Here is a 22,139-nt window from a genome sequence, read left to right on the forward strand (position 1 = left end):
CTTGCCGGACCCCTCAACACCATCCTAACCCTTCTCCTTGTCTCACCTTTCATATTCAGATTTCTGCTTTTCTGCAAGCAGCTCAACCTGTCGGCAGTTCTGGAGGTCATGGCCCTTGGTGCGGCGGATCTTGCAGTACTGCTTGTCGGAGCCTCCTGGCTTGTCGGCGGCCGCCAAGGCCCGGCAGGCGGCGCACCTGACAACCTCCTTGCCGGGGTCGTCAGCTTTGGCCTTCTTGGCGGCACCGGGCTCGCCGGATCCCTCAACGGCAAGCACAGTCTTTCCCTTACGTTTCCTATTGCGGCGTCGACCCTTCTTTGCCGGGGTGGCGGCGTCTTCATCCGTGGAGTCGGTCTCTACGCCGGTGTCCTTGCCGACTTCCTTCCTTCCTCAGCCCGAGCACATCTATCAGCCAGAACATAAATTTTGGCTACATCCTTGACCTTGTTCATCGTCTTGCATATGTTCTGATGAAACGCACTGATGATAGCGGCGGGATGAACGTCGGGGATGGTGTACTACACACTGCTGAATCTTTGTATGTACTTACGCAGGGACTCGCCATGCAAGTCACTTGCCTGGCCAGGAGCTTGGTGGCCTCCGGTAAAGGAGCCAACAAACTCGTGGCACAGATCCGACCAGGAAGAGATGGAATCTACCGGCAGGTGCATCAACCACGACATGATGTTGGGCTTAAGCGCCAACGGAAAGTAGTTGGCGAGCACCTTGTCATCGCGAGCCCAAGCGACTTGCATCGCGATTGTGTAGATGTTGAGGAACTCCGACGGGTGAGTCTTGCCGTTGTACTTTTCCGCAACATCAGGCTTGAACATGCGATGGGAGGGCTACTAGAACTGTCGCAGCTCTCGGGTAAAGGCCGGATAACCCACCTCGTAAGGCAGGTCGCCACAGAGCTGGGTGGTCCATAGCAAGCCCCGCACGCCGATCTGACTGATGGTGTGCCTCCCGTTGTCGCTCGATGGTAGTTCGAGCATCTTCCTAAGCTCACTCTCGAAGAACTCGATGTTGGTCATAGCGGGTTCGCGGGTCAGACGATGCTGTGGAAACGCTGTCATAGGTGTCGTCCCGACGAGCCGATGGCTGCTGTCGCGGCCGTGGGGGAGGAGAGTGCACCATGGTCGCAACATCTCCGGTCCTCCCACTTCCGACATGCTCTGGCTCAACAAAACGCCGGCATGAGGGTCCCACTGGGAGCGGCTTGTCTTTATTGGCGAAGCTGATGAGGCTTCGGATGGTGGCCCTCAACTCGTCGAGCTTCTCCGCAGCAGGGGGGAAGTCGAGGAGCAGTTGCACGTGCGCCAGCGCTTCTGCTGGCGTGGGAGGTGGAAAAAGCCGCGTGGACCGCGACGCGCTCCGACTTCTAACCAAGGTAGAAGGAGCTCTATCATGGTCTCGCGGTCGCACGCCGCTTTTTCCAGCATCTGGGCGCGTACGCCGGCCTGGTGCGTCCTGAGAGTGGCGCACAGGGCTCTTCCTGCGGTGGTGCCTGGGAGTTCCGGCGTCGCGGTGTCGCTCATCACGCGCGGCCTTGGAAGGCTGTGGCGAGGGTGCCATCTAGGGCACCATAGAGGTTGCCGCGCCGCCTGTGGGTAGCACGGCACCGCCCCCGGACCCAGCGGCGTGCGGCTTGTCGTCTCGGACTCGAACGACACCACTCGCCTGGCTCCGATTGCTAGAGCGTCGTGGATGCTTGCGGGCCACGTCCCCGACACCATCCATGGCCACTCGGTCGCCTGCTCGCGCTGGCACAGATGGGCCAGCTCCGGACGACCCGATTGCTGTGATCCCCTTTTTCTTGGGGGCCATGGTGATGATGAAGTCGATGCGCTAACTTCCAAATCGATTTTCACAGCTTGCGCCCCCTACCTGGCACACCAAAGATGTCGGTGAGAACAACACCTATGGGATCATAGGGAATCCCTTCTGTGGTTGGTGGGCACGGGGCTGTGGAAAGAGCGGGTTTAGAAGATCAACACGGGGGAATTTATCCAGGTTCGGGCCGCAAGTGATGCGTAATACCCTACTCCTGCTGGTTTGTGTTTATCTGGTGTTCTTGGACTAGCTACAAAGCGTGTAGGGTCCAAAAAGTCCGAATCCTTCTCTAGTATGCCTCGGGCCTCCTTTTATAGCCAAAGGGGTCGCCAAAGTGGCACACAGAAGGTGGAAAGTTCGTACTGTATACAAGTCTATCGCCTGGTACCGTAGGACAAACTCATTTAATGCATTGCCGACGTGCCCCCTCACTTTATCGGGGACGACAAGGAAACTCGTCTCGCCCGTCACCGCCTCGCCTCGCTCTGACGCGCGTCCAAGCTGACTAGGCGTGCAGCGCCACGCTGGCTGGCTGACTTCTGAGTTGGTGCGGTGGCGGAGTCTTCACGAAGATCTGCATGCCACCATGCAGGTGCTCGCTGAGTTGGCCTGGAAGCTACACGTCGCCATGCAGGTGTCTGCCTCGTTGGCGGGTTGACTGCTCTGTTGGAATGGCAGTGGAGCCTTGACAGGTGGGGGCCTGGCTGCGGCCCCGTAGATGTCCCTGGCAAGGGTCTTGCCGGGGTCTCACAGGTGTCCCCGGCAAGGGTCTTGCCGGGGGTCTCGTGAGCATCCCCGGCAAGGATCTTGCCGGGGGGATTTCTGTCTTCTGGTCCTCATCTAGTCTTGTATGTTCTTGGTCTTTACAAAGATCCGCATGCCACCATGCAAGCGCCTCCCGAGCCTTGCTTCCAATGTTGTCGACGGTGTTGGAACTCTTGGGCTCAAGGGTGCCGATTCAAGGGTGTTGGGCAAGTTGCCCCGGCAAGACTCTTGCGGGGGCTACATAAGCTCCCCCGGCAAGGCTCCTGCCGAGGAAAGCCCACCTTGTCCCGCTGCTTCTCGCGCCTTTGGCTTGGCACTGCTCTGGTAGTATTTTGTCTTTGCTTCCTCCGCTCCGCCAAGCATGGCCGCAGGCGTGTGGCTGCGACTGCCCGCGGACAAGTAAAGGGGTACAAAAAGGACCCCTACTTTTGTACACCGACACAGACGGTAATATTACTGTCTACAAAGCTCGACTTGTTGCAAAAGGTTTTCGACAAGTTCAAGGAGTTGTCTACGATGAGACCTTCTCACCCGTAGCGATTCTTAAGTCCGTCTGAATCATGTTAGCAATTGCCACATTTTATGATTATGAAATTTGGCAAATGGATGTCAAAACTGCATTCCTTAATGGATATCTTAAAGAAGAGTTGTATATGATGCAACCAGAAGGTTTTGTCGACCCAAAAGGTGCTAACAAAGTGTGCAAGCTCCAGTGATCCATTTATGGACTGGTGCAAGCCTCTCGGAGTTGGAATATACATTTTGATAGTGTGATCAAAGCATATCGTTTTATACAGACTTTTGGAGAAGCCTGTATTTACAAGAAAGTGAGTGGGACCTCTGTAGCATTTCTAATATTATATGTAGATGACATATTGTTAATCAGAAATGATACTAATTTCTGAATAGCATAAAAGGATACTTGACTAAGAATTTTTTTAATGAAAGACCTCGGTGAATCTGCTTATATATTGGGCATCAAGATCTATAGAGATAGATCAAGACGCTTAATTGGACTTTCACAAAGCACATACCTTGATAAAGTTTTGAAGAAGTTCAAAATGGATCAAGCAAAGAAAGGGTTCTTGCCTGTGTTACAAGGTGTGAAGTTGAGTCAGACTCAATGCCCGACCATTGCAGAAGATAGAGAGAAAATGAAAGTCATTCCCTATGCTTCGTCCATAGGTTCTATCATGTACGCAATGTTGTGTACCAGACCTGATGAGTGCCTTGCTATTAGTTTAGCAGGGAGGTACCAAAGTAATCCAGGAGTGGATCACTGGACAACGGTCAAGAATATCCTGAAATACCTGAAAAGGACTAAGGATATGTTTCTCGTTTATGGTTACGTCGATGGAAGCTTTGACACTGATCCAGATGACTCTAAGTCACAAACCGGATACGTATTTTTATTGAATGGTGGAGCTGTCAGTTGGTGTAGTTCCAAGCAGAGCATCATAGCGAGATCTACATGTGAAGCGGAGTACATAGCTGCTTCAGAAGCAGCAAATGAAGGAGTTCATATCCGATCTAGGTGTCATACCTAGTGCATTGGGTCCAATGAAAATCTTTTGTTGCAATACTAGTGCAATTGCCTTGGCAATGGAATCCAGATTTCACAAGACAATGATATGTCCATTTTGCATCATGCTTTTATATCGATATTTATTGCATTATGGGCTGTTATTACACATTATATCACAATACTTATGCCTTTTCTCTCTTATTTTATATGGTTTACATAAAGAGGGAGAGTGCCGGCAGCTGGAATTCTGGGCTTGAAAAGGAGCAAATATTAGAGACCTATTCTGCACAACTCCAAAAGTCCTGAAACTCCACGAAAGTCAGTTTTGGAATATATTAAAAATATGGGTGAAGAAAGCATCGGAGGAGAGCCAGCCACCGTCCATGAGGGTAGGGGCACGCCCTACCCCCTGGGCGCGCCCCTGCCTCATGGGCCACCTGGCAGGCCCCCGATGCCCATCTTTTGGTATAAGCTGTCTTTTGCCCTGGAAAAAAATAAGAAAGAAGCTTTCGGGACGAAGAGCCGCCGTCTCGAGGCGAAACCTTGGCGGAACCAATCTAGGGCTTCGGCGGAGCTGTTCTACTAGGGAAACATCCCTCCGGGAGGGGGAAATCGTCACCATCATCATCACCATCGATCCTCTCATCGGGAGGGGGTCAATCTCCATCAACATCTTCACTAGAACCATCTCCTCTCAAACCCTAGTTCATCTCTTATATCCAATCTTTGTCCCAAAACCTCAGATTGATACCTGTGGGTTGCTAGTAGTGCTGATCACTCCTTGTAGTTGATGCTAGTTGGTTCATTCGGTGGAAGATCATATGTTCAGATCCTTTATGCATATTAATACCCCTCTGATTATGAACATGAATATGATTCGTGAGTAGTTACGTTTGTTCCTGAGGACATGGGAGAAGTCTTGCTATAAGTAGTCATGTGAATTTGGTATTCGTTCGATATTTTGATGAGATGTATGTCGTCTTTCCTCTAGTGGTGTTATGTGAACATCGACTACATGACACTTCACCATTTTTTGGGCCTAGGGGAAGGCATTGGGAAGTAATAAGTAGATGATGGGTTGCTAGAGTAACAGAAGCTTAAACCCTAGTATACGCGTTGCTTCGTAAGGGGCTGATTTGGATCCATATGTTTCATGCTATAGTTAGGTTTACCTTAATTCTTCTTTCGGAGTTGCGGATGCTTGCGAAGGGGGTTAATCATAAGTGGGATGCTTGAACAAGAAAGGGCAGTACCCAATCACTGGTCTACCCACATATCAAATTATCAAAGTAACGAACGCGAATCATATGAGCATGATGAAAACTAGCTTGACGATAATTCCCATGTGTCCTGGGGAGCGCTTTTCTTTATGTAACAGTTTTTCCAGGCTTGTCCTTTGCTACAAAAAGGATTGGGCCACCTTGCTGCACCTTGTTTACTTTTATTACTTGTTACTCGTTACGAATTACCTTATCACAAAACTATCTGTTACCGATAATTTCACTGCTTACAGAGAATACCTTACTGAAAATCGCTTGTCTGTTCCTTCTCCTCCTCGTTGGGTTCGACACTCTTACTTATCGAAAGGACTACGATAGATCCCCTTTATTTGTGGGTCATCAAGACTCTTTTATGACGCCGTTGCCGGGGAGTGACGCGCCTTTGGTAAGTGTAATTTGGTAAGGAAAAATTTATATAGTGTGCTGAAATTTACTGTCACTTGTTACTATGGAAAACAATCCTTTGAGGGGCTTGTTCGGGGTATCTTCACCCCGACCAGTAGAGCAAAGAGTTGCTCCTCAACCTACTGAACCTACGGAAAATGTTTACTTTGAAATTCCTTCTAGTATGATAGAGAAACTGCTGGCTAATCCTTTTACAGGAGATGGAACATTACATCCCGATATGCACCTAATCTATGTGGATGAAGTTTGTAGATTATTTAAGCTTGCAGGTATGCCCGAGGATGTTATCAAGAAGAAGGTCTCCCATTTATATTTGAAGGTAATGGCATTGACATGGTTTAGGCTATGTGATGATATTGGATCATGGAACTACAACAGATTGAAATTGGAATTTCATCAGAAGTTTTATCCTATGCGTCTGGTTCATCGTGATCGTAATTATATATATAATTTTTGGCCTCGTGAAGGAGAAAGCATCGCTCAAGCTTGGGGGAGGCTTAAGTCAATGTTATATTCAAGCCCCAATCATGAGCTCTCAAGAGAAATTATTATTCAAAAATTTTATGCTCAGCTTTCTCTCAATAATCGCTCCATGCTCGATACTTCTTGTACTGGTTCTTTTATGATGAAGTCTATTGAATTCAGATGGGATTTATTGGAAAGAATTAAATGCAACTCTGAAGATTGAGAACTCGATGAAGGTAAGGAGTCAGGTATAACACCTAAGTTTGATTGTGTTAAATCTTTTATGAATACTAATGCTTTTCATGAATTTAGCACTAAATATGGACTTGACTCCGAGATAGTAGCTTCTCTTTGTGAATCATTTGCTACTCATGTTGATCTCCCTAAGCATAATTGGTTTAAATATCATCCTCCCATCGAAGTAAAAGTAGTTGAACCTATTAAAGTTGAAGAAAAGACTATCACTTATAATGTTGATCCTATTGTTCCTACCGCTTATATTGAGAAACCACCTTTTCCTGTTAGAATAAAGGATCATGCTAAAGCTTCAACTGTGGTTCATAAGAGTAATACTAGAACACCTACACCCTATGAGAAAATTAAAACTGAACCTAGTATTGCTATGGTTAAAGGTCTCTTGGTCGATAATATTGATGGGCATGTTATTTACTTCTGTGATGAAGTTGCTAGAATTGCTAGACCCAATACTAAAGATAAACATAGACCTGTTGTTGGCATGCCTGTTATTTCTGTTCAAATAGGAGATCATTGCTATCATGGCTTATGTGACATGGGTGCTAGTGCGAGTGCAATATCTCATTCTTTATACGAAGAAATTATGCATGATATTGCACCTTCTGAGATAGAAGATATTGATGTTATAATTAAGCTTGCCAATAGAGACACTATTTCACCAGTTGGGATTGTTAGAGATGTTGAAGTCTTGTGTGGGAAAGTGAAATACCCTACTGATTTTCTTGTTCTTGGTTCCCCACAAGATTACTTTTGTCCCATTATATTTGGTAGACCCTTCTTGAATACTGTTAATGCTAAGATAGACTGCAAAAAGGATATTGTTTCTGTTGGTTTAGGGGATATGTCTTATGATTTTAATTTTGCTAAATTTTGTAGACAACCCCATGATAAATAATTGCCTGGTAAAGATGAAATTATTGGTCTTGCTTCTATTGCCGTGCCTCCTAATGATCCTCTAGAACAATATTTGCTAGACCATGCAAATGATATGTTTATGAATGAAAGAAGGGAAATAGATGAAGTATTCTTTAAACAAGGACCTATTTTGAAACAAAACTTGCCCGTTGAAATTCTAGGGGATCCTCCTCCACCCAAGGGTGATCCCATGTTTGAGCTTAAACCATTACCTGATACTCTTAAATATGCTTATCTTGATGAAAAGAAGATATATCCTGTTATTATTAGCGCTAACTTTCAGAGCAGGAAGAAGAGAGGTTATTGAAAACTCTGAAGAAGCATTGTGCTGCTATTGGATATACTCTTGATGATCTTAAGGGCATTAGTCCCACTCTATGCCAACACAAAATAAAATTGGAGAAAGATGCTAAACCAGTTGTTGATCACCAACGACGGTTAAATCCTAAGATGAAAGAAGTGGTAAGAAATGAAATACTAAAGCTTCTGGAGGCAGGTATAATTTATCCTGTTGCTGATAGTCAGTGGGTAAGTCATGTCCATTGTGTCCCTAAGAAGGGAGCTATTACTGTTGTTCCTAATGATAAAGATGAATTGATCCCACAAAGAATTGTTACAGGTTATAGAATGATAAATGATTTCCGCAAATTAAATAAAGCTACTAGAAAGGATCATTACCCTTTACCTTCTATTGATCAAATGCTAGAAAGATTATCCAAACATACACATTTTTGCTTTCTAGATGGTTATTCTGGTTTCTCTCAAATACCTGTGTCGAAAGAAGATCAGGAAAATACCACTTTTACTTGCCCTTTCGGTACCTTTGCTTATAGACATATGCCTTTTGGTTTATGTAATGCACCCGCTACCTTTCAAAGATATATGACTGCTATATTCTCTGACTTTTGTGAAAAGATTGTTGAGATTTTCATGGATGATTTTTCTGTGTATGGAACTTCTTTTGATGATTGCTTAAGCAACCTTGATCGAGTTTTGCAGAGATGTGAAGAAACTAATCTTGTCTTGAATTGGGAGAAGTGCCGCTTTATGGTTAATGAAGGTATTATCTTAGCGCATAAAGTTTCTGAAAGAGGCATTGAAGTTGATAAAGCTAAAGTTGATGCTATTGAAAAGATGACGTGTCCTAAGGACATCAAAGGTATAAGAATTTTCCTTGGTCATGTCGGTTTTTATAGGAGGTTCATTAAAGACTTCTCAAAAAATTCTAGGCCTCTCACTAATCTCTTACAAAAAGATGTTCCTTTTGTCTTTGATGATGATTGTGTAGAAGCATTTGAAATACTTAAGAAAGCATTGATTTCTGCACCTATTATTAAGCCACCTGATTGGAATTTAACCTTTCAAATTATGTGTGATGCTAGTGATTATGCTGTAGGTGTTGTTCTAGGACAAAGAGTTGATAAGAAATTAAATGTTATTCAATATTCTAGTAAAACTCTAGACAGTGCCTAGAGAAATTATGCTACTACTAAAAAAGAATTTTTAGCAGTTGTATTTGCTTGTGATAAGTTCAGACCCTATATTGTTGATTCTAAAGTAATTGTTCACACTGATTATGTTGCTATTAAATACCTTATGGAAAAGAAAGATGCTAAACCTAGACTTATTAGATGGGTTCTCTTGCTACAAGAATTTGATTTGCATATTATTGATTGAAAGGGAGCTGAGAACCCCATTACAGACAACTTGTCTAGGTTAGAGAATGTTCTTGATGACCCACTACCTATAGATGATAGCTTTCCTGATGAACAATTAGCTATCATAAATGCTTCACGTACTGCTCCATGGTATGCTGATTATGCTAATTACATTGTTGCTAAATTTATACCACCTAGTTTCACATACCAGCAAAAGAAAACGTTTTTCTATGATTTAAGACATTACTTCTGGGATGACCCACACCTTTATAAAGAAGGAGTAGATGGTGTTATTAGACGTTGTGTACCTAAGCATGAACAGCAACAGATCCTACGCAAGTGTTACTCCGAGGCTTATTGAGTACACCACGCTGGAGATAGAACTGCACATAAGGTATTGCAGTCGGGTTTTTATTGGCCTACTATTTTCAAGGATGCACGTAAGTTTGTCTTGTCTTGTGATGAATGTGAAAGAATTGGTAATATTAGTAGATGTCAAGAAATGCCTATGAACTATTCACTTGTTATCGAACAATTTGATGTTTGGGGCTTTGATTATATGGGACCATTTCCTTCCTCTAATGGGTATACATATATTTTAGTTGTTGTTGATTACGTTACTAAGTGGGTAGAAGCTATTCCAACTAGTAGTGCTGGTCATAACACCTCTATTATGATGCTTAAATAAGTTATTTTTCCAAGGTTTGGAGTCCCTAGATACTTAATGACTGATGGTGGTTCACATTTTATTCATGGTGCGTTTCGTAAAATGCTTGCTAAGTATGATGTTAATCATAGAATTGCATCTCCATATCACCCACAGTCTAGTGGTCAAGTAGAACTGAGTAATAGAGAGCTTAAATTAATTTTGCAAAAGACTGTTAATAGATCTAGAGAGAATTGGACCAAGAAACTTGATGATGCATTATGGGCCTATAGAACCCCATATAAAAATCCTATGGGTATGTGCTACCTCTTGAGCATGCGTTGGTTTTCCCTTGAAGAGGAAAGGGTGATGCAGCAAAGTAGCGTAAGTATTTCCCTCAGGATTTTTGAACCAAGGTATCAATCCAATAGGAAGTAACACGCAAGTCCCTAGTACCTGCACAAACAAACAAGAACCTCGCAACCAACGCGATAAAGGGGTTGTCAATCCCTTCATGGTCACTTACGAAAGCGAGATCTAATAGAGATAATAAGATAAATATTTTTGGTATTTTTATTGTATAGATTGGAAAATAAAGATTGCAAAATAAACAATGACAGAAATAGCAAGTGGATAGGAAAATAATATGATGGAAGATAGACCCGGGGGCCATAGGTTTCACTAGTGGCTTCTCTCAAGATAGCAAATTCTACGGTGGGTGAACAAATTACTGTCGAGCAATTGATAGAAAAGCGCGTAGTTATGAGAATATCTAGGCATGATCATGTATATAGGAATCACGTCCGCGACAAGTAGACCAAAATGATTCTGCATCTACTACTATTACTCCACACATCGACCGCTATCCAGCATGCATCTAGAGTATTAAGTTCATAAGAACAGAGTAACACATTAGGCAAGATGACATGATGTAGAGGGATAAACTCAAGCAATATGATATAAACCCCATCTTTTTATCCTCGATGGCAACAATACAATACGTGCCTTGTTTCCCCTGTTGTCACTAGGAAAGGACACCGCAAGATTGAACCGAAAGCTAAGCACTTCTCCCATTGCAAGAAATATCAATCTAGTAGGCCAAACCAAACTGATAATTCGAAGAGACTTGCAAAGATATTAAATCATGCATAAAAGAATTCAGATAAGAATCAAATATTGTTCATAGATAATCTTGATCATAAACCCACAATTCATCGGATCTCGACAAACACACCACAAAAAGAATTACGTCGAATAGATCTCCAAGAGAATCGAGGAGAACTTTGTATTGAGATCCAAAGAGGGAGAAGAAGCCATCTAGCTAATAACTATGGACCCGAAGGTCTGTGGTAAACTACTCACACATCATCGGAGAGGCTATGCTGTTGATGTAGAAGCCCTGCGTGATCGATTCCCCCTCCGGTGGAGCGCTGGAAAATGCCCCAAGATGGGATCTCACGGGTACAGAAAGTTGCGGTGGTGGAAATAGGGTTTTGTGGTGCTCTTGGGTGTTTTTGGGGTAAATGGGTATATATAGGCGAAAGAAGTAGGTCGGTGGAGCCACGAGGGGGCTACGGGGGTGGGGGCGCGCCCTCCTACCTCGTGGTCGCCTCGTTTCTTCCTTGACATCCACTCCAAGTCTTCTGGATTGCGTTTGTTCCAAAAATAACTCTCCCGAAGGTTTCATTCTGTTTGATATTCCTTTTCTGCGAAACACTAAAATAGGCAAAAAAACAACAATTTGCACTGGGCCTTTGGTAAGTAGGTTAGTCCCAAATATAATATAAAAAGGTATATTAAAGCCCATTAAACATCCAACAGATAATATAATAGCATAATTCTCAATGTAATTTTCTTTATTGTGGCATGAATGTTCAGATCCGAAAGATTCAAGACAAAAGTTTAATATTGACATAAAAATAATAATACTTCAAGCATACTAACAAAGCAATCCACTACAGGAATCAGCTATTTTGTCGTCTGCCACGGCGGACGGCAAAGGCATGAACGGCGGACGGCAAAGGCCTTTGCCGTCAGCCGCGGACGGCAAAAGGCTCCGGCAAAGTAGGCTACGGTAAATAGCTACTTTGCCATCTGCTTCCTGGCGGCTGACGGCAAAGGCCCTTTGCCGTCTGCGGCGGACGGCAAAGAGAGCGGACGGCAATAATTGCGCTATCAGTCCGTTAAGTGGCTAACGGCAGGCCTTTGCCGTCCGCCGCTGACGGCAAAATTTCTAGTGTCTTTGCCGTCCGCCGTATGATGTCATCTACACGTCACTACATGGCAGGTTCTTTGCCGTCTGCCACTGATGGCAAAGTGCAGGTTCTTTGCCGTCTGCCACTGATGGCAAAGTCTTTGCCGTCTGCCCAAATGGGTCAAACTGACCAAATGGGTCAGCTCCCAGGAAGCACAGCTGGATGCCACGTGTCTTCTTTGCCGCCCGCGGCAGACGGCAAAGAGCCCGTTGCCGTCGGTGGCAGACGGCAAAGAGCCTGCATATTGGCTCTTTTATCTGTTTTTTATTAAATCCAACAATTTTCATCACAAATATATATGACATATATAGATATATTTCAAAAGGCCATTACAGAGCAAACATATAAGATATCCAACACATAACTTCATCATCCAACCATATATATTACATGCATAGTTCCATCATACATAACAAGTTCAACATAGAGGCATCCAACCATATATATTACAATAGTTTGATCCAACGATACATGCATAGTTCAACAATACAAAAGAAACAGAGAAAGGGATAAGGAGCACTCCATCTATGCAAGCTTTCGTCATGTGAATGAAATCTGCAAAATGAAAAATAAGAAAGTTAGAACAAGAAGAGTAGAACAAGAAGAAGAGTAGAACAAGAAGAAGACTAGAACAAGAAGAGTAGAACAAGAAGAAGACTAGAACAAGAAGAGTATGTCATTTATGATCTAACTTACGTGAAATGGATCATATATGAGCTAATTAAGTTGAAATGGGTCGTTTATGAGCTAGCTAAGGTGAAATGGATCATTTATGAGCTAACTTAGTTGAAATGGGTCGTTTATGAGCTAACTAAGGTCAAATGGATCGTTTTTGAGGTAACTAAGGTGAAATGGATCGTTTTTTAGCTAACTTAGGTGAAATGGATCATTTATGAGCTAACTTAGTTGAAATGGATCGTTTTTGAGCTAACTTAGGTGAAATTGATCATTTATGAGCTAATTTAGTTGAAATGGATCTTTTTGAGCTAACTTAGGTGAAATGGATCATTTAAGAGCTAATTTAGGTGAAATGGATCATTTTTTAGCTAACTTGGTGAAATGGATCGTTTATGAGCTAAATTAGTTGAAATGGATCATTTATGAGATAACCTAGGTAAGATGGGTCATTTTGGAGTTAACCTAGGTGAAATGGGTCATTTTAAAGCTAACGTAGGTAAAATCGATCATTTAGGAGCTAATCTAGGTAAAATGGGTCATTTTTGAGCTAACTTGGATGAACTGGATCATTTATAAGCTAACCTAGGTAAAATGGGTCATTTTAGAGCTAACTTAGGTAAAATGGATCGTCTATGAGCTAACTAAGCTAATTACGCAATTTTTGACATAAGTAAGCTAAGTTAGATCGTTTTAGAGCTAACTTAGGTAAAATGGATGGTTTTGGAGGTCAGTAAGCTTATTAAGTCATTTTGGAGGAGAAGAAGCTAAGTCTAGGTCATTATGGTAAGCATTGGAGGAAATAAAGCTAAGTCTAGGTCTTTATGCATGTGTTAAGCAAAACACTAGATAAACTTACCAAGATCCAGGAGGTGTAGCGGGGTGGCTCGTGTCGGTAGCTGGAGAAGGATCGTGCGATGCTTGTCTGGAGTTACGCTGCACCAAAGATCATTTCCAATGTCTTGTTAGCATGATGACACTCAAATGTTAAGACTAGAAAGTAATGTCCATTCAAATAAAACTCACCGTGGTCCCAGGAGCAATCACTGGCATCGGCGGAGCGGTCTGACCTGTCTTCTCGCACACAGACTGCACATTTGGTTTTGACGACTCAGTCATACTAGTTAGTAATGAGACAAACACTACATGAATGTTTTGGCTAATCTGCAGAAGAAACTTACCACAGGGAGCTCGTACATGGCCCTTGCCTGCATGTCATTTCGTGCCCTCTCTTCCTCCATCATCTTTGTCGTCCTCTCCTCCAACTCCCGCTGCCTCTCCGCCGCCGCCGCCAGAAGTTTCTCCGTTCTATCTCTCTCACTCTGTATAGCAGCCTGCAACACCACTCACATGACCATTTGTAATCATTGATGGAAGCACACACAATGTAATGGAGAAAGATAACTGAGTACGTATCACTAACCTTCATGGCGAGTTGCACTGGCCATTCACGAGGCCTTATCTCAGGAGCGGAGCTCGACCGATGTGCCTTGATCTCCGGGAGAGTGCTAGGACAACGGATAAGTCCATCTCCAATGGCTATGGAGCCATGGGATCTCCCGCCACCAGATATCATCACCAGCTCTGGATCAATGGGACCCTGGCTCGGGTTAAAGTCCTCCCCTTTCCTCGCCTTCCCCTCATCTCTATATCTCACGAGCTTGTTGTGGGAGGAGATGTTGGTGAAGTTGTTTGCATCATCGAGGTCACACTGAGAGAAAGCCTTGACTTTCTTGAAAGAGGCAGTGTGGGCCATGGCATACAGGTCGTACACCTCTGGCACCTTATCCGCCTTATTGTAGCATGCCTGAAAGAGAGAAACAATGAAAATTAGTAATTAAAGGGCTCAAGCTAGCATGATGAATGAATTGCATGAATCATGAAGCAAACCACATACCCAGTTGCGCCCGAACTGATATAAGTTGGAGCTGCCTTGATGGTGTGGCACACCTTCCATTTGGGCACGTTTGTCCTTGGCCTCGTTGTGGAGGGCTAGCCATTGTTTTGAGCACCACTCATCGACCAACACCTCCCAACAATCCATCCGATCCGCACACCATCTCGGAGGCGCCTAAGTTAGCAAATAGAAACTTGAGCGCTACGGCTAAGAATTACTAAATGAAGGAACTTAAGTAGAGAAGGCCTTAAGAATTACCTTCATGTACTGCTCCTTACTCAGGAACTTATCGCGGCACGCCGGCTTGGTCTTCTTGATACCATGCAAGGCGTAGTAGTCTCGAACAGCCTGCACCCGAGCCTCGTGCCGTAAGTTCTGGAGTAGGCGCTTGCAGACGTTCTCGATAACATGTGCCGCGTCCTCCTCGTATCCCTCCTCACACCTGTAGAATGTCTGCAATCAAATGAGACAATATTGATTAGTACAATTAATAACTAGCTAGTTGAAGATTTTTAAATGTGTAAAGGAGAAATTACCCAGAACTTTCTGATCACCATGTCTGCCCTCGTGTCGCACACGACACCGTCGATAATCTCATCCGGCGGGGCCAGGGCAGCCACGTAGTGCTCCCAGCTCAATCCAAGCTCTGGAAGCCGACCCTCACGAGGCAACGTGACAAACCCCGGGAAGTTTTGCCGGCAAAGAACTCCAAGGACGGAGTTGGGCCGGCGGACACTATGATGGTGGTCCCAACCCCTGCAGCATGACAAGGCCAACGCATTAGTTATTTGAAGAAATGTGAATGCAGAAGGTACAAAAATATTAAATGCACTTACGTACCTCTCCCCATCAGGGAAAATCAACCACCTCTGCTCGCGGGTCACCGGCACGGACGGGAGCCGTGTAGCACCACGCTGGTAGACGTTGCCCCCCCTCCTCCCCCTCCTCATCAGTCGGCTCCTCGCCATCATCAGCATGGCCACTCGGCTCCCCGCCATGCTCAAGCTGACCCGACCAGGTACCCCATCCAGACGTGTGCTCCTCCGGGGTCTCGTGGGCCCAAGTCTCGTGGGCCGAAGGCCCGTCGACCCGAGGCTCGTGGGCCGAAGACTCGTGGACCGGAGGCTCGTGGACCGGAGTCCGTGCAGCCTCCTCCTCAGATGAGTCCACCCTAGCAGTCACATGCTCGGGTGAAACAGCTGGGGGCGGTGGCGAGGAAGGCGCCGTAAGAGTCACCCTACCTCCTCTCCCGCGACCACGTGCTCCACCTCCTCTCTTCTTCTTACCTCGTCCCCTGCTGGGCACCGCGGTCGACGAAGAAGGGCCCGGCGGTGTCGCCATACTGTCCAGCAATGCTCAACGGAGAGGTGCGTGTGGAATGGAAGACCTCGCACCACGCGCCGACGAAGAAGGGGCCTCGGCGCGCTCCCGACCAGCGCCCACCATCTTTCAACACCTTCCATGACAAAGAATAAACGAAATTAGTACAACATAAAAAAAGTACCGACGTGAATAATAATATGTATATCACTTAAGTGTATCATCATCAAGTACAACATAAAAAAATTGAATACCTGACACTACTAATAATCTCGATCAGTATCATCAATAAATGCATAATCATCATCATCACTATAATCAATGATGGGCTCATAGGGTTCATTGGCATCAACATGTGCAAGGCCACCTTGACGTAATCGGTCAAGCATTGACAGGTCATCCGCAGCAGTAACCTCTTCTTGTTCCGGCTCTTCTTGTTCCTCCTCTGGGGTGATGTCGGATTCATTGTCGCTGTCTACTTCAATGTTTTGGGGTGAAGTATAGCGGTTCTTGAAACGCTTTTTGGAAAGACGTGTCTCTTGGAAGAATTCTCCTTCATATGTGTCTGGGTTAATGTGAGGTTCATAATCCTCTTCCTTTGGGGGAGAAAGTCTAGCACGTGGCGGCACTTCATAAACGACATCCCAACCTTTCAGATTTGGATTAGTTTGGCAGGCCCACGGTAGATAGAATACTTGGGTCGCCTGTTGAGCCATAATATAGACATCAGGAACATCTAAATGAGTGCTTTGGTTGATTTCAACTAGCCCTATATGTTCATGAGTCCTTCTAGTCTCCTTCGGCTGAAACCAATAACATTTGAAGACTACGACATTCGGTGGGTTTTCACCATAGAACAGAAGTTCATAAATTGCTTCAACTCTCCCATAATACTCGGTACCTCCTTCACCGATAGCAGATACACAACAATTTGTAGACTTTCGGTCGGCCATAGATAGCTCTTTGCCATAGGTACGAAAGCGATACCCGTTGATGTCGTACTTGTCAAATGAACAGACCTTATAGTCAAAACCATTAGCGACTTCTCTCAATTCGGCGTCCATAGACTCTGAATTAGCCTACAAGTTTAATATGAAAGGATTGTTGCATTATGCACAAATTAGCTAATGAAATGAAATTGTCTAATAGAAATTACCGTTTGTTTGAACCAAGAGATGAAACCGGGATAGCCACCTCCTTGCTTTGCGAGAAGCTCATACTCTTCGACGAAATCCTTTTGGATCTCTGCTCCATACGAGAATATGGCGACGTATCGACTGTATGACATATCCAGGAATAAGAGTAGTTCAAAGGAAATAGAAGTTGAGAAACAATGTACCGAGAACTTACTCGATGTACGGCCGCACTTCTATCAGGTTGTTGAAGATATACAACGAAATGGTCCGCCATTCTTCGTTATCCAAAGATACTGGATGTGAAACACTAGCTGGTGCGAGATTCCCTTTGAATAGGCTGAGGTTGGATCCACCCTTTTTAGGCTCGTCAGCATTGTACCGAGGCTTCGGATTATGCAAATGACGATTTTTGGCTTTGTAGTGCGCTGTTACGAAGTTTGCCGCCTCCTCTGTGATGAATGCCTCAACCATCGATGCTTCAATTTTATGTTTATTTTTACATTTTTCTCGAAGCGTCTTCTGCATCCTCTCAGTTGGGTAGCACCAACAATTTTGCACGGCCCCCCCCCAATCTTGCCTCGGTCGGGAGATGCAAAATCAAATGCTGCATTGGATTAAAGAAGCCCGGTGGAAAGATCTTCTCTAACTTGCAGATCAACTCCGGCGCCAACTCTTCCATTTCTTCTAGCACGCCAGGCGATAGTTCTTTCACACAAAGAACACGGAAGAAATAGCTGAGTTCTGCAAGTACTAGCCATTCATCCTCAGGGATGAAGCCACGCAACATCACCGGCATTACCTGCTCAATCCATATGTGCCAATCATGACTCTTGAGACCAAATATCTTCAGTTTATCAAGATTCGCTCCCCTCTTTAGATTCGCTGCATACCCATCGGGGAACATCAACTGCTGTTGCACCCACAAGAGAATTTCCCTCATAGCTGGCCTTCCAAGATTGAACCATGCCTTTGGCTTCGTCTAGTTCTGCTTTCCTTTCGGTTCTTTAATGTTTTGTAACGGCCTATCACATAGCGCCTCCAGATCGACTCTAGCCTTAGTATTATCCTTTGACTTCCCATCTATGCCGAACAATGTACCAAAAAGTGCCTTGGTGATATTCTTCTCAGTGTGCATCACGTCGATGTTGTGTGGGCAAAGGAGGTCTTTGAAGTAAGGCAGATCCCATAAGCATGTTTTGTGAGTCCACGCGTGCTTAGTATTATACCCCTTGAAGTACCCTGAACGTTGTGGATCTGGCTCGAGAGCGTTTAACTGATCCAGGGTCTGTTGGCCTATCAATGCAGGTGGTGCAGAGTTTTTGACAACTCTACCCCTGATGAAGTTCTTCTTGTCTTTCCTGAACTTATGGCGAGGATCCAGGAACTGTCTATGCATGTCGAAGCAAGAAAACTTGTGACCGGCCTGAAGCCAACGAAACTCAAGAGCTCCCTTGCATGTGGGGCACGGGAACCTTCCATGCACACACCAGCCAACGAATAGCGCATACACCGGCAAGTCATGCGTCGAGTACATGTACCAGACACGCATTATGAAGTTCCGTTTGCTAAAGGCGTCGTATGTCTTGAACCCATTATCCCAGGCTTCTTGCAATTCGTCCTTAAGCGGCTGCATGTACACATTCATATTTTTGCCCGGATAGTTGGGTCCTGGAATTATCAACGTCAGGAAAATGTTCTTTCTTTGCATAATCTGTCCAGGGGGAGATTGAGTGGAAAGACAAATACGGGCCAACAACTGTATTGGGCTGCCGTCATACCAAACACACTGAACCCATCCGTGCTGATGCCGACTCGAGGATGCCTCGGATCTGCCGCTTTGTCAGCATGTAATTCATCAAACTTTTTCCACGCAACACCATCCGATGTGTGTACCATCATCAGATTCCCATCTGCATCTAGTTCGGTTCTTTTGCCTGTTTTGTGCCATGTCATCTGTCTGGCCATCTCTTCGACCATGAAAAGACGTTGAAGTCTTGGTACGATTAGCATATACCGAAGAAAACTAACGGGGATTTTGGTCTGTGTCTTCTCACCCATACCGTTGTCTACCACAATATACCTGGAAGACTTGCAAATGGGACAATAGTTCAAGTCCGCATAGTCAAGCCTAAATAAGGCACATCCTTTCTCACAGGCATGTATCTTCTCATAGGGCATCTTCAGTGCACGGAGGATTTTGTCCGACTGGTACAGGTTTGCAGGCATTACATGGCCTTTGGGTAGAAAGCGTCCAAATACTGTCATAATTGCGTCATAGCATTCTCTGCCCAAGTTGAACTGAGCCTTCAGAGCCATTACTTGTGAGATGGCATCCAACTGACAAAGCTCAGTGTGCTCGTGGAGCGGACGTTTCGAAGACTCCAACATTTCATTGAAGGCCTTTGCAGATTCCTCCATCTCCTCGTCCGAATCCCGAGCATCATCATAGCCTTGCACCATGTTTTCCATCCCGGTACCATGCTCGTCGGTGCGACGACGATCCACCTCAGCTCGGTCACGTTGGGCAGACTCACCATGAAATGTCCACACCGCATAATCGGGCGTAAAACCACTCTTCTGCAGGTGTTTGCCCATTTCAGCCTCTGTCTTCTTTTCCCAATTGCCGCACCGGAAACAGGGGCACCAGGTTTTCTTTTGGCCATTTGCAAATGCGGCTTGCACAAACCCCTTAGTTTTTGTGAACCATTCAGCGCTCCATTTGTTCTGACCAGTGTGGCCGGTATACATCCGCGCACGGTCACTCATCTTGACTTTCAGAGCTACTGGACACACAACAATTATATATGTAATTCACCATGTATATATTCATCAGTTGATCTACTTTGTCAATTTTATTACGTCCATGCAACCTACACTCTAATAGGTAATGATAGGTCCTAATCCCACCCATGTATGTGTAGATTGGGTTCATTTTCCCATGCTATGCTCCGGATCCGACACAAAATTTCGGCAGCACCTTCCCGGTGTTCTCCTCATACACGTCTCTGCAATAAACAGAGAGGATGTGTACCCGGAGTTCAACAGGGGAGGCACTGACGAAATATATGCATCGGATCCGGAGCAAAGCATATGGGAAAACGAACCCAATCTACACATACTCGGGCTATCCATGGATAGCGTTGGACAATTCGAAAGAATCAAGGTTATAAATATGCAAATGCATGCATATTTATAACTATGACGCTTTCGAACGGGAGACACATATTGGTTACGCATACTGATGATTCAAGACACATATATAGCTAGCTATCAAGTTTCATCGGAATAGATCAAATAATTAATGGGGGAGGAGGACTTGTCATTTGTGCTCACCCATGAATGAAGGGGCAGAGCTCGTCAAACGCACGGCGAGGTCGTCGAACACCAAACCTCGCAGCGATGAAAGAACTGCACATTTAAAACTACACGATCAACACAATTATATATGATGTTTTTCATAACAAAATCAAAAAATATATGACCTAACTAATAATTCACAAATATATGACCCCGTCGGCCTCTAGAAGGCCAAAGAACACCTTTTCGGGAGGTGTCGGGGGTCGGGGTGTCCTGTTGGTGTCGGGGTGCCGTGTCGGGGTCGGGGTGCTGTTTCGGGGTCGGGGGGTCGGGGTGTCGTGTCGATGTCGGGGTATTGCCATGTCGGTGTCGGGGTGTTGTTTCGGGGTCGGGGTGTGGTGTCGGGGTCAGGATGTCGGGTCAGGCTCGGGGTCGGGGTGTCGGGTCAGGCTCGGGGGTCGGGGTGTCGGGGTTGGGGTCGGGATGTCGGGTCAGGCTCGGGGGGTCGGGGTGTCGGGGTCGGGGTCGGGGTCGGGGTGTCGGGGTCGGGGTCTCGGGGTCGGGGTCGGGGTGTCGGGGTCGGGGTGTCGGGGTCGGGGTCGGGGTCTCGGGGTCGGGGTGTCGTGTCGGGGTGCCGGGTCGGGGTCTGGGTACCGTGTCGGGTCGGGTTTTTTTCCTTTTCTTCTTCTTCCTCTTCTTCCTTTTCTTTCTTTTTTTCCTTCTTCGTCTTCTTCTTCTTCTTCTTCCTCCTTTCCTTTTTCCTCTTCTTCTTCTCCTCCTCTCCTCTTTTTTCTTCTTCTTCTTCCTCTTCTTCTTTTTTCTTCTCCTCCTCCTCTTCTTCTTCTTCTCCTCTCCTCTTTTTCTCTTCTTCTTCTTTCCTAAAACTAAACTAAACCTAAACCTAAAACTAAAAAAACAGAAAAAGGAAAAAACTAAATCTAAACCTAAAACTAAACTAAAACTAACCTATAAACCTAAAACTAAATCTAAACTAAACATAAACCTAAAACTAAAAAAACAGAAAAAAAGGAAAAAAAGGAAGCAGAGACTCACCTGGGTGGAGGAGGGGGGCGGTGCGGCCTGGGGTGGCGGAGGAGGGGGGCGGGGCGGCCTGGGGCGGCGGAGGAGGGGGGCGGGGTGGCCTGGGGCGGCGGGGCGCGGAGGTGCCGGGGCGCCGGGGCGTGGCGGCGCCCAGACGGCAGGGCGGCGGGGGCGACGGGGCGGGGGGGCGCCGGGGCGGCGGCGGCGTGGTGGGGCGACGGGGCGGGGGGCGCTGGGGCGGCGGCGGGGTGGTGCAACGGGACGGGGCGGTGGGAGAGAAAGAGAGAGAGAGGGGGGTGTGGGGCGCGGCCATTAACGTTACGTGGGGCCCTCCCTCTTTGCCGTCCGCCTTCTTGCTCTTTGCCGTCCGCTAGCGGACGGCAAAGAGGGGGGCCGTTAGGTTTTTTTTTTTGCAGCTCATCAGTGGGGCCCCTCCCTCTTTGCCGTCCGCTAGCCGACGGCAAAGAATCTTTATCGTCTGCTAGCAGACGGCAAAGAACTGGCTGATGGCAAATTTGGTCTTTGCCATCAGCCAGTTCTTTGCCGTCTGCTTTTTGGAAGCTGATGGCAAAGAGCTTCTTTGTCGTCTGCTAGCGGACGGCAAAGAACTGGCAGATGGCAAAGTAGCTGATTCCAGTAGTGATCACGTCTTCTCAAAATAACATGGTCAAAGAAAGTTATCCCTACAAAATCATATAGTCTGGTTATGCTTTATCTTCATCACACAAAGTATTTAATCATGCACAACCCCGATGAAAAGCCAAGCAATTG

The sequence above is a fragment of the Triticum urartu genome, chromosome 5A, assembly GCF_056163025.1.
Source record: "Triticum urartu cultivar PI428250 chromosome 5A, HENAU_Tu73, whole genome shotgun sequence".
Taxonomy (NCBI): domain Eukaryota; kingdom Viridiplantae; phylum Streptophyta; class Magnoliopsida; order Poales; family Poaceae; genus Triticum; species Triticum urartu.